This window comes from Balaenoptera physalus (assembly GCF_965194825.1).
Source record: "Balaenoptera physalus genome assembly, chromosome: 5".
Classification (NCBI taxonomy): Eukaryota; Metazoa; Chordata; class Mammalia; order Artiodactyla; family Balaenopteridae; genus Balaenoptera; species Balaenoptera physalus.
Window position 1 is genome coordinate 138,298,034 of NC_138884.1, and position 14,274 is coordinate 138,312,307.

Below are 14,274 nucleotides of genomic sequence, written 5' to 3' on the forward strand. Positions count from 1 at the left end.
TGTTGAGATTGAGATATGGACGATACAAGCAATGATATTGTTCTGACCAAGAAATCGTGTATGATCATAATGGAGATGACAGACTTTGCAAGGGGCAAAGGACTACCAAAGCATACAACTGATGTGATCTATGCAGCTAAAATGATATCAGAATCAGCGTCAAGGATGGATGTCCTCTCTTGGCAGGTTGCCAACCAGTGTCCAGGTCCATCATGCAACCAGGATTTGTTGGATTACTGGAACAGATGAAGTTCTACTATCACCAAATGAAAATCTGCAGTCAAGTTAAAGCTGAGATCTACGACCTGGGAGGGAGAGCTAATCATGGCAGCTTTGGACAGTGTCACCTCCCTGATCCAAGCAGCCAAAAATTTAATGAACGCTGTAGTTCAAACCATGAAAATGTCTACATTGCCTCAACCAACATTATCCGAATTCAGAGTCCTGCTGGGCCCTGGCACCCAGTTGTGATGCAGAGAATGAAGGCCCTGCAAAAATAAATAAATAAAATAAAAATCCTTGATTAAAAGAGAGAAGCCAGAGTAAATGTGTGCAGCTGTTGGATGAGACTCAGCAAAGAAAAATGTCTACGCAGTGCAAGGAATGAGTGAATTTAGAGGAAGACATAGCTACTGAAACAACTCCTCTACTCTAGTCCCTTTATTACAAAGCCCTGGCTAAACTTACTACTTTATTTTTACATTTGATTAGTTCTGCAGGTTCACCGACTTTTAGAGTTTAATCCTCAAATAACATGAACCATTGCAAGCTGAACCAAAATAAACAATGTATATTTGGGATCATGTCATTGTCATCTCTGTATGGTCAGCACCTAGTAAGTAATGAATATATGCTTGTGGAATGAATGGAACCTTTCAGATGTTGTTCAGCCTTTCCCATCACAGAGAATTTTTTACATTCATTATAGAATGGACATAGGAGACTCAAGTGAGCCATCTGTAATAGCTTAAGTACACTGGCCCTTCTCATTTTGAATTAAAACATTGACAGGAGCTCTTGAGTTGGTTTTCAGTGGAAACAAAGACTTCATTAAATGGTTTCCCATTTAATCTCCAGGCTTTCTTTACCTGACCTAACCTGGCAGACATGTGTGCTTCCTGCTGTTGGAAAAAGAAAAAGAATCAGTCTCTAGATATCTGTACCTATTGTCAACTGATTGGGTTAACAACCACCAGAAACTAACCAAGCTTGAGCAGTCAAGCAACTTCCTGGATTTTGAAAGTCAGCCTTGATTACAGAGCAATTTATTAACATTATAAAGGTTACAATGAGTTTTGATGCAACAGATATGCCTTTTAAAGTTCCACTGTGTTCAGCAGTTCTGCATGTTGAGTATTGGGTTTAAATGGGTTCACCAGAATATATATGTGGAGGAAGAGTTATCACCCACTGGGGAAATGGGGCATCTAACTATATATCCCTGAGTGAGTTATGATAACAGAAGTGTAAGGAGTTCCGCATGACTCTAAAAATCCACTTGTGTCAGGTTGCAGTTGTAATTAAAAGGAAAAGACCACTTTGAAAAATCTTTCGGCATTGAATAAAATATAACAGTGAATTGTACCATTGAACTATGAAGTAGAGTTCATGGCAATGAGCTGGAGTGATTTTAATAACATTCTTTCAAATAAAAGTCACTGTTAAAAAACAGATACAATATGATTACTTTTTATTCTCTTTCTCCCACATATGTTATGTAGTTCAGAGTCGTTGTTAATGCGCTGTGGTTTTTTTCCCTTTCAACTCTAGGGACCCTGATGTTTCTTTTTTTATTTTTCTGGGATATCTGGCTCAGGGAAGGGAAGAGAGAGTAGTGGGAAAGAACAGAGGAGCAAAAGAGAGAAATTAAAGGAGCCTCTTGGTCAATTTTAGGAACTGAATAATTGCGCTGGTAAAAAGAGGAGAGATGTTTGACATTTGTTTTGACCAATGATTTCATATAGTCACAGTTAATAGGGAGAAAACATCCACAGACAATTCTAAAAGGATACAAAGTTATGGAATTTCAACATTACTAAGCATATTCGTGCACACAGGTTAGTCAAACAACGATGGGACAGAGATCATTTGATTACAATAATATGCTCATATCTTTAATTTATTTACGTATTACAAAGTAATAAAAGTCTATGGTGTTTTATTTCCTTACAGAGAAAAGATATTAGTTCATGTTCTCACATTTTCCAAGCTGCTGTAGGGGCCTTTGGACAGTTCTATCACAAATCTCATAGTTTTAATTCCTCTTTGAGGGGGAGGGAATTTACTTTAAGATTTAGTGAGCGAACCCATCCTCTAGGCTACTCTGTTTCCCTGTTTTGCTCTGCTTATGATGATTGGTTGAACTGCTCTGGCCTTTTTTCCTAGTGTGCTGTCATAGACAGCCATTCATACAATCAGTGAGCCTCTTCCAGTGGTTTTCCTGCCTTATTGACCAGCCCAGATATTTCCTCTGTACTGCCGCACCAGCACCAGTGCTAATTCCGATCCTGTACCCTTCATCAACTCATTGCTGCCTCTGTCAAGGTGCCACTCATGCTGTATCACTGGATTCTTTCTGGGTGTTCACCAAATTCCAGTGAGCTGAGAAACAGAGGCTCTCCATGGCATACCTTTTCTATTCTCCTCACTATTGCTCTCCTGTGAGTGAGAAAGGGCTGAAATTGGTAAATAATTGATTTGCCCCAGACAAGTCCTTGATTACCGTTCTAACTCAAAACTATTCTGTAGTCACTCTTTACTAGAAGTTTTGCCTAAACTCCTCTCACTACTAAAATGAAATTTTTCCTCTATTTCTATTTTCTTCCATAATTGTCCTGGGCTTATAATCCCAGTTTCCCTTAGCACGTATCCACTACCTGTATTTATTCCTTCAAATGTCCCAATGTCCAGAGCATATCTGGACATTATGTTTATTTAATATAAGTAGTAAAATACCATCACAGGCTAGGTAACTAAAAGAAGGTATGTTGAATTTGGATTCATAGAAATCTGTATTCCAGCTCTACTGTTTATTAGCTGCATATATTTGAGCAATTTTTAAACCCTCTGTGATATCCCAATTCAGTATCTGCAGAATATCCCCAAAAGTGGATATTAAGGTCGATTTTATAGGACTGTTGTAAGGATTACATAAAAATCATAGAGCCAGCATTTGGCAAATGGTAATTGTTAAAAATTTTTATTGTACAATAATAAAAGTAAAATTAATTTTTACTAAATCATTGTTACATATTTTAAAAGTAGTTGTTTCATTCAGACTTGGTTCCTCAGTCTTTCCCCATTGAGCCTGATTTTATTCAACTTTATCTTGACAGATTTTTGATTTGATTTCTTCTTCCTCTGTTTCAGGATAGTAAATTACCCTTTTTGGTGTTACTAATAAAAATCTGGACCAGCGGCATAGTATTTGTAAACTTTATACTAAAACTTGTTAGCCTTTTATCTTCTCATGCAGGAAAATTTCTCATATTTATAAATATGACATTAATTGTTTTTTGTAACACATTTTCTGTCTCTAAAAGTAATGCACACTATTGCAGAAATTTAAAAAATTGCATACAGGCGCAAAGAAGAACATAAAACCATTCACAAACCAACTAAACAGAGGCAATCGGTTAAGAATTTGACATATAGACACCTGTAAAAAATGAATAAATTTAATCGAAATGTGAGCCTACTATACATACTATTTCGTAACCACCCCCTTTTTAAAAACTTGTTAATAAAGAGTGATACCTCACTTTAGGAGAAAACTCCCACAGTATCATTTTAATGAATACGTGATATTCATAAAACGGTTATAGAGTAATTTATTTAACCACACTTATATTGCAGGATTGGCTATTTTCTATTTTTGTTATAATAAACAATGCTACAGTGAACATTATATACATAAATCTTTATGCACGTCCTTAATTATTTCTTTAGGATAAATTACTAGAAACAAAATTGCTGTGTCAAAGCATATGCATGTTTTATTTATTTATTGTAACCTAGTTTTAAATCATAGAGTAATAAAGGCACTTTGGAAAAAGTTAGTCAGTACTGAAACATTAAAAAAATGATTAGTAAAAGTATACTCTCACCCAGTATCCCACTTTAGAGATAAACACTATTATTAACACACTTAATTTAAAAAATTTTTTCCACAATTTGTTCTTGATATTCAAGCATATTTAAACATACACACTTATATTTGTTAATACACAGGGGCTCATTATACATATGCTCTTTTGTATCCTTACTTTTTTACTTAAGGTACTTGAAAAATATTTACAGGAAAATCATTTTGCCTCTTTCTTTTAACGTATTGCCTAGTATTTCATAACAGTATTTAATAGTACTTCATAACATGGGTGTACAATATTTTATGTAACCAATCCTCTCTTAATAAACATTTAGGTTATTATTTTTGCCCTTATAATCAGTGTTATAATGGCCATCCCTGTAAAATTGTGTCTGTAAACTTTGATAGTAGGATGGATTTCTAAAAATGGAAGTGATGAGTCAAATAATGTGTATCGTTTAAACTTTGGTAGTGTAATTAAGTATTTTGTGGCATTTTATTATTCAAATCAGTATTGCTATTTTCTTGAAATACTATTTCTGAGATACAATGGAAATAAAACAATGCATTTTGAAGTAAAAAATTATCTTCTCAGAATATTAGACAGTTTTAGTATTCTTTTCATGTAACTAACACATTCCATTAGGAGACTTCAGAGAAATAATTCTAAAACTTAATGGTAAACACATATATTCACTTTAAATTTAAAATATTGAAAATAGCACTGTTTTTCAAGATACTTTTGAATTTACAAATTATACTGTGTTATTTAATTATTTAATGCTAGGGCATCACACCTTTTTACCCACTACCACTTTTTTTTTACAGTTACATTACATAAACTACTATGGACATCAGGCAACTATCTGCTTAATTTTGTTCATCCATTTAACAAATATTTAATAAGTGTCTACTCTATGCAAAATCTCATACTAGTTGTTAGGGCTGTGACAACAGACCAAAACACAAAAATTCTTGATTATTCATGGTATTTACATTCTAGTGGGGGAAAACAAATTGAACAAGTAAAGTATAGATTGTGAAAGATAGAATTCCATGTTAATAAAACAGATATACTAGGTACACTAGATAATTCAGAAATATTTTTAAATTTTATGCTATGAATTATATGAGTGGCCACAACATACATATGACTTAAGATGATTATATCTAACAGCACAATGACTTTCGGATGAGTCCTAATCCTGGACAGCATGTGTTTCATCCTCGTATCTTTCTGGGCACTCTCAACAATTAATAGAACAACTATATAGACAAACAGTAAGTATATAGAAGAACTGAACAACACCATCAACCAACAGGTTCTAATCAACATTTATAGAACATTCCACCCAATAACAGAAGAGTATACATTCTTTTTGATAAAGGTACAAAAGCAATTTAATAGAGGAAAGATATCCCTTTCAAAACATAGTGCTGAAGCAAGAGGACAGTTATAGGTGAAAAAATTAACTTGAACTAAATTTTATATCTTATACAAAAAAAATTACCTTAAAATGGGTCATGAACTTAAAATATAAAATGTGAAGCTATGCAACATTAAAAAAAAAGGAGTCAAATCCTTTGGATCTAGGGCTAGGCCCTTGCTATCAATAAACATGATCTATAAAAGGAAAAAAAATAGTAAATTGGACTTAAAAATTTTTAAACCTTTTTCTCTACAAGAGACCATGTTATGAGCATGAAAAGGTAAGCTATATATCATGAGAAAGTATTTGCAAGCCACATATTAAACAAAGGGCTGGTATCTAGAATACATAAAGTACCCTCAAAACTCAACAGTTAAAAATTAACCCAATTAGAAAATGGGCAAAGATGTAAACATTTCACTGAAGAGGTCATACAGATTTCAAATTAACACGAGAAAAGATGTTAAACATCATTAGCTACTAGGGAAATGCAGTTTAGAACCACAGTGAGACTATACTACAAAGCTACAGTAATCAAGACAGTATGGTACTGGCACACAGTAATCAAGACAGTATATGGTACTGGCACAAAAATATAGATCAATGGTACAGGATAGAAAGCCCAGAGATAAACCCACTCACCTATGGTCACCCAATCTATGACAAAGGAGACAAGAATATACAATGGAGAAAAGACAGCCTCTTAATAAGTGGTGCTGGGAAAACTGGACAGCCACATGTAAAAGAATGAAATCAGAACACTACCTGACACCATATGCAAAAAATAAACTCAAAATGGATTAAAGACCTAAATGTAAGACTGGACACTATAAAACTCTTAGAGGAAAACATAGGAAAAACACTCTTTGACATAAACCACAGCAAGATCTTTCTTGACCCACCTCCTAGAGTAATGAAAATAAAAACAAAAATAAACAAATGAGACCTAATGAAACTTAAAAGCTTTTGCACAGCAAAGGAAACTGTAAACGAGAAGAAAAGACAACCCTCTGAATGGGAGAAAATATTTGCAAATGAAACAACAGACAAAGGATTAATCTCTAAAATATACAAACAGCCCATGGAGCTCAATATCAAAAAAACAAACCCAAATAAAAAATGGGTGGAAGACCTAAACAGACATTTCACCAAAAAACACATACAGATGGCCAAGAGGCACATGAAAAATGCTCAACATCACTAATTATTAGAGAAATGCAAATCAAAACGACAATGAGGTATCACCTCACACCAGTCAGAATGGCCATCATGAAAAAAATCTACAAACAATAAATGCTGGAGAGGGTGTGGAGAAAAGGGAACCCTGTTGCACTGTTGGTGGGAATGTAAAGTGATACAGCCACTGTGGAGAACAGTATGGAGGTTCCTTAAAAAACTAAAAAGAGAATTACCATATGATCCAGCAATCCCACTACTGGGCCTATACCCTGAGAAAACCATAATTCAAAAAGACACATGCACCCCAATGTTCATTGCAGCACTATTTACAATAGCCAGGACATGGAAGCAACCTAAATGTCCATCAACAGATGAATGGATAAAGAAGATGTAGTACATATATACAATGGAATATTACTCAGCCATAAAAAGGAACAAAATTGGGTCATTTGTAGAGATGTGGATGGACCTAGAGGCTGCCATACAGAGTGAAGTAAGCCAGAAAGAGAAAAGACAAATATTGTATATTAGTGCATGTATGTGGAATCTAGAAAAAATGGTAAAAATGAACCAAGTACCAGAGCAGGAACAGAGACGCAGATGTAGAGAATGGACATGTGGACACAGTGGGGGAAGGGGAGGGTGGGATGAACTGGCAGATTAGGTTTGACATAAATACACTACCCTGTGTAAAACAGATAGCTAGTGGGAACCTGTGGTATAGAACAGGGAGCTCAGCTGGGTGCTCTGTGATGACCTAGATTGGTGGTACGCGGAGGGGTGGGAGGGAGGTCCAAGAGGAGGGGATATATACACACATGCAGGTGATTCTCTTTGTTGTATAGCAGAAAATAACACAACATTTTAAAGCAATTATACTCAAATAAAAAATAATGATAAATTAGAACTCACTTTAATAGAACATAGAAATATCTTGGAAAATATAAAATAAAATAAAACCACAATAATCTATGACTATATACATATTAAAATCATTTAAAAAATGATGATAACATCAAATAGTGGTGAGGTTGTGGAGAAACTGAGTCATCATTCAACATTACTGGTGAGAATATAAAATGGAACAGCCATTCTGGAAACCAGCTAGGCAGTTTCTTTAAAAACTAACTATGCAACTTCCATGTAACCCAGCAATTGTGCTCCTGGGCATTTATCCCAGAAATATGAAAACTTATGGTCCCACAAAAACCTCTGCACAAATGCTTATAGTACATTTATTCATAATAGCCCCAAAGTGGAAACAATGCAAATGTCCTCCAATAGGTGAATAGTTAATTAGACTGTGATACATCCATACTTGGAATATTACTCAGTAATAAACATAAAAGAACATTGATAAAATATAATAATTTCGGTGAACTTCAGAGAGTTTTGCTGAGTGAAATAAGCCAATCCCCAAGATATATATACAGAATGATTATTTTTGTATAACACTGAGGAATGACAAAATTATAGAAATGGAGAACAGATTAGTAGTTTCCAGGAGTTAAGAAGACAGGGAAGGGAGGTGACTGGTGAGAGTGATGTGGGTGTGACTATGAAAGGGCAACATGAAAGATCCTTGTGGTGACACAAATGCTCTGTATCTTGACTATTTCCATGTCAATATCCCAGTTATGATATTGTACTGTAGTTTTGCAAGATGTTACCTTTGGGGGGAAATAGGTAAAGGTAAATGGGATCTCTTAGTGTTATTTCTTACAACTGCATGGGAATTTACAGTTATCTAAAAATTTTATTGAAAGTTTGATTTTTATAAAAACCAAGACAAATGGGACCTAATTAAACTTAAAAGCTTTTGCACAGCAAAGGAAACCATATTTTGTAGTTTATATTAGAATTCAGAAATTTCAGATACCAAGGGTGAAGGGGTGGGTGGGATGAATTGGGAGATGGGGATCGACATATATACACTATTGACACTATATATAAAATAGATAACTAATGAGAACCTACTGTAAAGCACAGGGAACTCTACTCAGTGCTCTGTGATGACCTAAATGGGAAGGAAATCCAAAAAAGAGGGGATATATGTATGCATATAGCTGATTCACTTTGCTGTACAGTAGAATCTAACACAACATTGTAAAGCAACTATACTCCTATAAAAATAAAAAACAAAACAAAATTCACAACATTAATGTCCTATATAATATCACTTTAAATGCACTCAAATTTCATGCGTGTTAAAAGTACTAGTGTTTGCAAATTATATAATTTAGTCTCTTTTTCAGCATATCCTTTCTTAATGAACATTTGCATCTGGCACCACTATTTTCTGCTTATTTGAACCCACCCATTCAATTATTATATATTATTTCACATTACCTTTCCTTCCAACAATATACATTCACTTCATCGTGCAGGATTTTTATTCCTCATTTTTATTTTTAAAAACAGATTATGTTAAGTATATGCTTGTCTTGAATATATTTTCTGAAATTTCTTAATTTCAATATAAACTACAAAATAATAATAGCAGAGATAATCTATGAGTTAGTAAAATTATTTTGTCCATGAATAGTAGGATGAGGATTGTATAATGTATTAAATGTACCCGAAGCATTTTTCAATAGGAAAAGAAAATTAAAATACTTTGAACAAATGATGTTTTTGAATGTTTAATGGGATACTCCATGAACAGTTGGAGTGACTTTCAGTAGTTTGTCAAACAATTAAAGTAATTAATTTCCTTATGAGACAATCATATTGGTCATAAAAATATGAAATATGTATTTAAAGACATCCTAGACATATACTAATTCAAGCCTATTATGTAAGAACAGCAAGAATAGTAGTTATACTAGTATCAGTTACAGTATTTCATTAAGGGAACATAACTTTGTGTAGAAGGAAGTTTGCCTACGGTTTTCAGAGGAAGAGTCACATGAACTTTGGCAAATATTATTTTACAAATACTACTCTTAAGAACAGTACCACTAGCAGTAACCTGACATTTATGACTATTCTGAATTATGCAACAAAAGCATTTTTAAGGTTCATGTGCACCTTTTCATATGCAGACTTCGCAGTTCTCTTCAATAATTTAGATTGTTTGGACACATCTTACTGAATCATGTTTTTTGAATTGAAAATATACATTATCTTGTGAGTCAGTCAAGCATTTGCAGAAAGTTATACTCTTTATTCTCTGCTTTACCTGACGCTTTTTTTGGGTTTTGTTTGGCCTCTTCTACTATTGATCAGGTGTTAGATCCTTGGTAGGTAAACATATTTGTGGACCACATTTATCTGCTTTGGTTTATTTACTTTGGTTATTTACTGTGATTTATTTACTTTGGTCAAATTGAGACAGCTGCTATTTACAGATATCTGTAAAGTTTGTCTGGTAAATTGGCTGAGAATCTGAGGTCCTAAAATGTGAATACTTACATTTCAGACTATTTCCCTAGATGAAGTAGTCTCTTTCTTGGAAACCTGATTCTGACACCTGTATTCCTCCTTCACTTGACTGTGTCTCATTCTCTTCCTAGTTCAGTGGGCTCTGCCCTTTAGTTTTCATCTAGGCCTATAATTCCTGCAGTGGCCTGACAATACTGAGAACTGAACACTAAAAATATTGGGTAAAATGGGGGGAATACTATCATACACAGCTATGGATCACTTAAAATTATTGACAAAATAATTATATATCATAAACATTCTGTGTAAGACAGAATATATTAAATTTTCATAAAACTCATGGTCTTTTTGGTGAAGTTTCTTAAAACTAAGTTTATAGACAAAGCCATAATACTTGCATAGGGCTTATTTTGGTAAAGGTGAAAATTTCAGAGTCAAACTGTGAGTTCATCACCCCCCTCTCTCTCTCATTTAATAGCTACAGAAATTTAAGCAATTTTCATAACCTCTTAGATGGAATAATGCACTTAAGCTAATGCTGAGGATATAGTAAATGCTCAGTAAGTGGTAGTTCTGACTACTGTTATTATAACTGTCAGTACAACCACTACCTTTACTACCAGTAGTGCATCCACTTCTTCTACCAGAGGAAGGAAAAATAATAAAACTGCAGAAATGCAGAATATAATTGATGAACATATTGTTTTATGATGGGAAGAGTTACTTAGTTGTTCCAACAGTTGTCCTGTTGCTATTTTATGATTCAAAGGATTGAAATGCTCTTTTATCAGATATTGTTAGTCACTTATCCCAATTTTATGGAGCATTTTTATTGCCCTGGCTCAGTAATCCTGGAGATATATTTTCCTTGGGCTATGACAGTTCAAATAGTTAGCAGTTAATGTTGGTCATCATCAAAGGAAATTCCTTTGATTTGGAATGGCATTAGTTTAGTAGATAATCTTGCATGCAATGTGAAATAATGCAAAAAAAAGTTTATTTTACCTCAAGTCAGATGAATAGGAGAATTTCAACTGTCATCTACTGCTTAAAAATAATAGCTTTTGGAAGAACGGTAGCATTCAAATTCACAGTCAGAAAAAGACAGTGGATATTTGTAATAAATAACATGTTAATTCTTGTACAAATATCACAAATATTCTGGGTATACTTTAGTGTGTAGTTCAAATGAACTTTGATCCCTGGATATATCTGTTTTTCTAATGTGAACTTTCTTCCTTTGTTTCTTATTGAAAGTGGTTCCAATTAAAAATAAAATTGCAAATTCAACTTCTAAAATATTACCATGAGCGGATTCTATCTATTGCAGCATATTCATACCTATAGAGAATTTTATTCTAGTTACAGAGCTTACTGAATAAACATTTGTTGAATAACTATTGAATTTGAATTGCTATACAAAATGCAGTTCTGTGTACAGTGCCACAAGGTAGAGCTGATTGTTATGCAATCTGCTCTCCTTTTCTGCCACCATATGAAGCAGCATTCACTTGACAATTTTATTAACAAATATTTTTGTCCCCATGTTCTCAAAGTTAGAATTTAAGCAAACCATCCCAAAAATAAAATTTTGGAAAACAAATTTTGCATGAAATGGAAAGAGATGACTGCAATTCTATAAAGCTATTTCAGTGGTTTTAATAATTCAACCAAATGGAAGTTTTGACTACCAAATTTGCTGAAGGCTATGGCATCTTCATAGTGAATTTGCCTCCAAGCTGCACTTTAGAGTACAAAAAGAAGCCACAGATAACTAGCTACATGACTATCAGGGTGTGAAATGTCAAATTTAATTTCACAATTGACTCAACAATTTTTGCATTTCTAGGGAGAGTTAAAGAGCTAAGCGATAGGCAAATATGGCTGGAGGTAAACTGTTTCATGTTTGCAAAACAAGTATGCTTCCCTGTGCAATTCAAACATGAAAGAAAAATTTAAATACTGAGAAATCATATTTGTGCAGTTTTATACCAAATTTTAGAGTATTGTTTATCTCAATTTAAGAATTATTTTCACATTCTCTCCAGGGAATGTAATTAATTAAAATATGACATTGGTAATTATAATTATCTAAATCTTTTAAAATTGAAGGCAATGTTGAAACTTAATGCAACATACATATTTGAGATAGCTTAGAATTGATGTCATAAAGACAACTGAATAACTAAAACAACAATAACAGATAAAAACTATGTAGTAAGAAGAAGGAGGTCATTATTATAATTGCTAAAATGAGTATCTCATTGAGCAATATAATAGGAATTATACTTTATGGAGTTTTCAAAAGAAACTGTAGGAGTATTTTTATGTCTCTTCACTGAATCACTCAATTCACTACCTTACAAATGTCAAAAGTCAATTGCCAATTAACTTAATGTGCATATATCATTGGGGAGCTAAAATAGTTGGGGTCTGGTCAGCTAGTTTTCTAAACTAGTACAAAGATTTTGCTACCTGGATCCATGTTATTCAGGTATTGTTACACAAAAGGATCACCTGGAAAGCTTCTTTAGATGCAAATGCCCGGATCCTGCTCCAAGATACTCTGCTGATTTAACACAGACCAAGAAACTTACTAAAAATGACTCTCCAGGAAATTCTGAGGATGTTGACCCAAATGGGAATCTTTTAGGCTATTGATCCAATATATGGTATTTTGTATGTAAGATGCCATCAACTATACGGTGCATTTTTCAGTATTTCTAAGAAAGAAAAAAAAAACAAAAACGATGTCAATTATACAATCTCATTGATTATAAGATGCATCTTAATTTTAGAGAAGTTAAAATGCATTATTCATCTTGGATTGCTGTAATACTATATCACTAATCGATACCAAGCTTTTGACATCATTGGATAGCATTTGATTCAAAATTAAAAACTCTAATAAATCTCTGCTTGAACCAACCAAACTTATTTTATTTATACCTATACTCTATGTCAAGAGCTTTGATAGGCATCTGTTCCTGTTATCTTTTGCTGCATTAAAAAAAAAGACCCCAAAACTCAGGATGCTTAAACAGTAATTTATTATTATTGTACATGGTTCTCTGACTTGTTTGGGGCTCAGCTGGGCAGTTCTTACTTGATACATCTCACGCAGTTACAGTCGAATGCCGGTTGGAGCTGCAGTCAAAATAATGCTCAGCTGTGTTGGGCTTCCAAGATTGCTCATTCACAAGACTGGTGGTTTATGCTGGCTATTGGCTTAAAACTCAGCTGGGGATTTCAACTTGAGTACCTTCATTGGCCTCTTCATTTGGCTTGGGCTTCATTGCAGTGGTTTAGTTTTCTGAGAGGAAGAATTCCAAGAGTGAGTGTTCCAAGAGGCTAAGTCTGAAGCTGCAAGGCTTCTTCTGACCTAACCTCTGCTCATAATGACCAGAGAATCACCTTCTCTGCATTCTGTTGTCAAGAGTGAGTCACAGTCAGCTTACCATCAAGGGGAGGGGACTACATGAGGGCATGACTAACAGGCGGAATGGTTCATTGGGGCACCATCTTTGGAAACTAGTTATATAGAACCATTACATATTATCTAATTTAATCTTCATTACAAATTCTAGAAGATACTTGTTAGCCAAATAGAGCTGATTCTCTATTCTCTGTGCTTATAACTCACAGAAATTGACACATTTCAAGTACAGCAAGCCCTTCATATAGTCTGTTGGCTTAAATCCTGGAAAATTAGTTATTTAAAACGTTCCTCATTCTATAGTCACTTTCTTAAAGGAAGACATTCACTTTTTCACGCCCATTTGGTCAGATCTTGAATGTAGAAAAGTCATTCTGGGCTCCCCATTATTCTTCCACCCTTATGCCACATGCTCTGATTCCTTCCTTACTGCACTCTCCTCTCCACCCTTTTCATACAGCTAAGACCAAAGGGGGAAGAAAATCAAGGACCATTTTTTAATGAGATTAGCATGCTTGACTGGGAAACCGTTAAAAAATACCTATATAGCATATCAACCAATTATTGCTGAGCTACTGTGTGCCAATTATGTGCTAAGTGCTTATGTTTCCTACCTAACTGAACTTACACAATAAACCAATGAGGCAGACATTATTATCCTCATTTTCATGAGGAAATTGAGGTTAAGAGAGGCAAGGAACTCTCCCAAAACTAAAAACGTGTTAGAGAATTATATCAGATTGTATCTACCTGGAAAC

At 34.1% G+C, this 14,274-nt stretch overlaps 1 long non-coding RNA gene across 1 annotated transcript in view; it reads right to left on the minus strand.

Moving 5' to 3' along the window:
• Positions 1 to 762: 762 nt before the first annotated feature.
• The window catches only part of LOC309661015, a 283,293-nt gene continuing 269,781 nt past the window's right edge, over positions 763 to 14,274 (minus strand). The window contains exon 2 of the long non-coding RNA XR_014263793.1: positions 763 to 13,506. This is a non-coding gene — a long non-coding RNA (uncharacterized lncRNA). The remainder of the gene's footprint in view (positions 13,507 to 14,274) is intronic.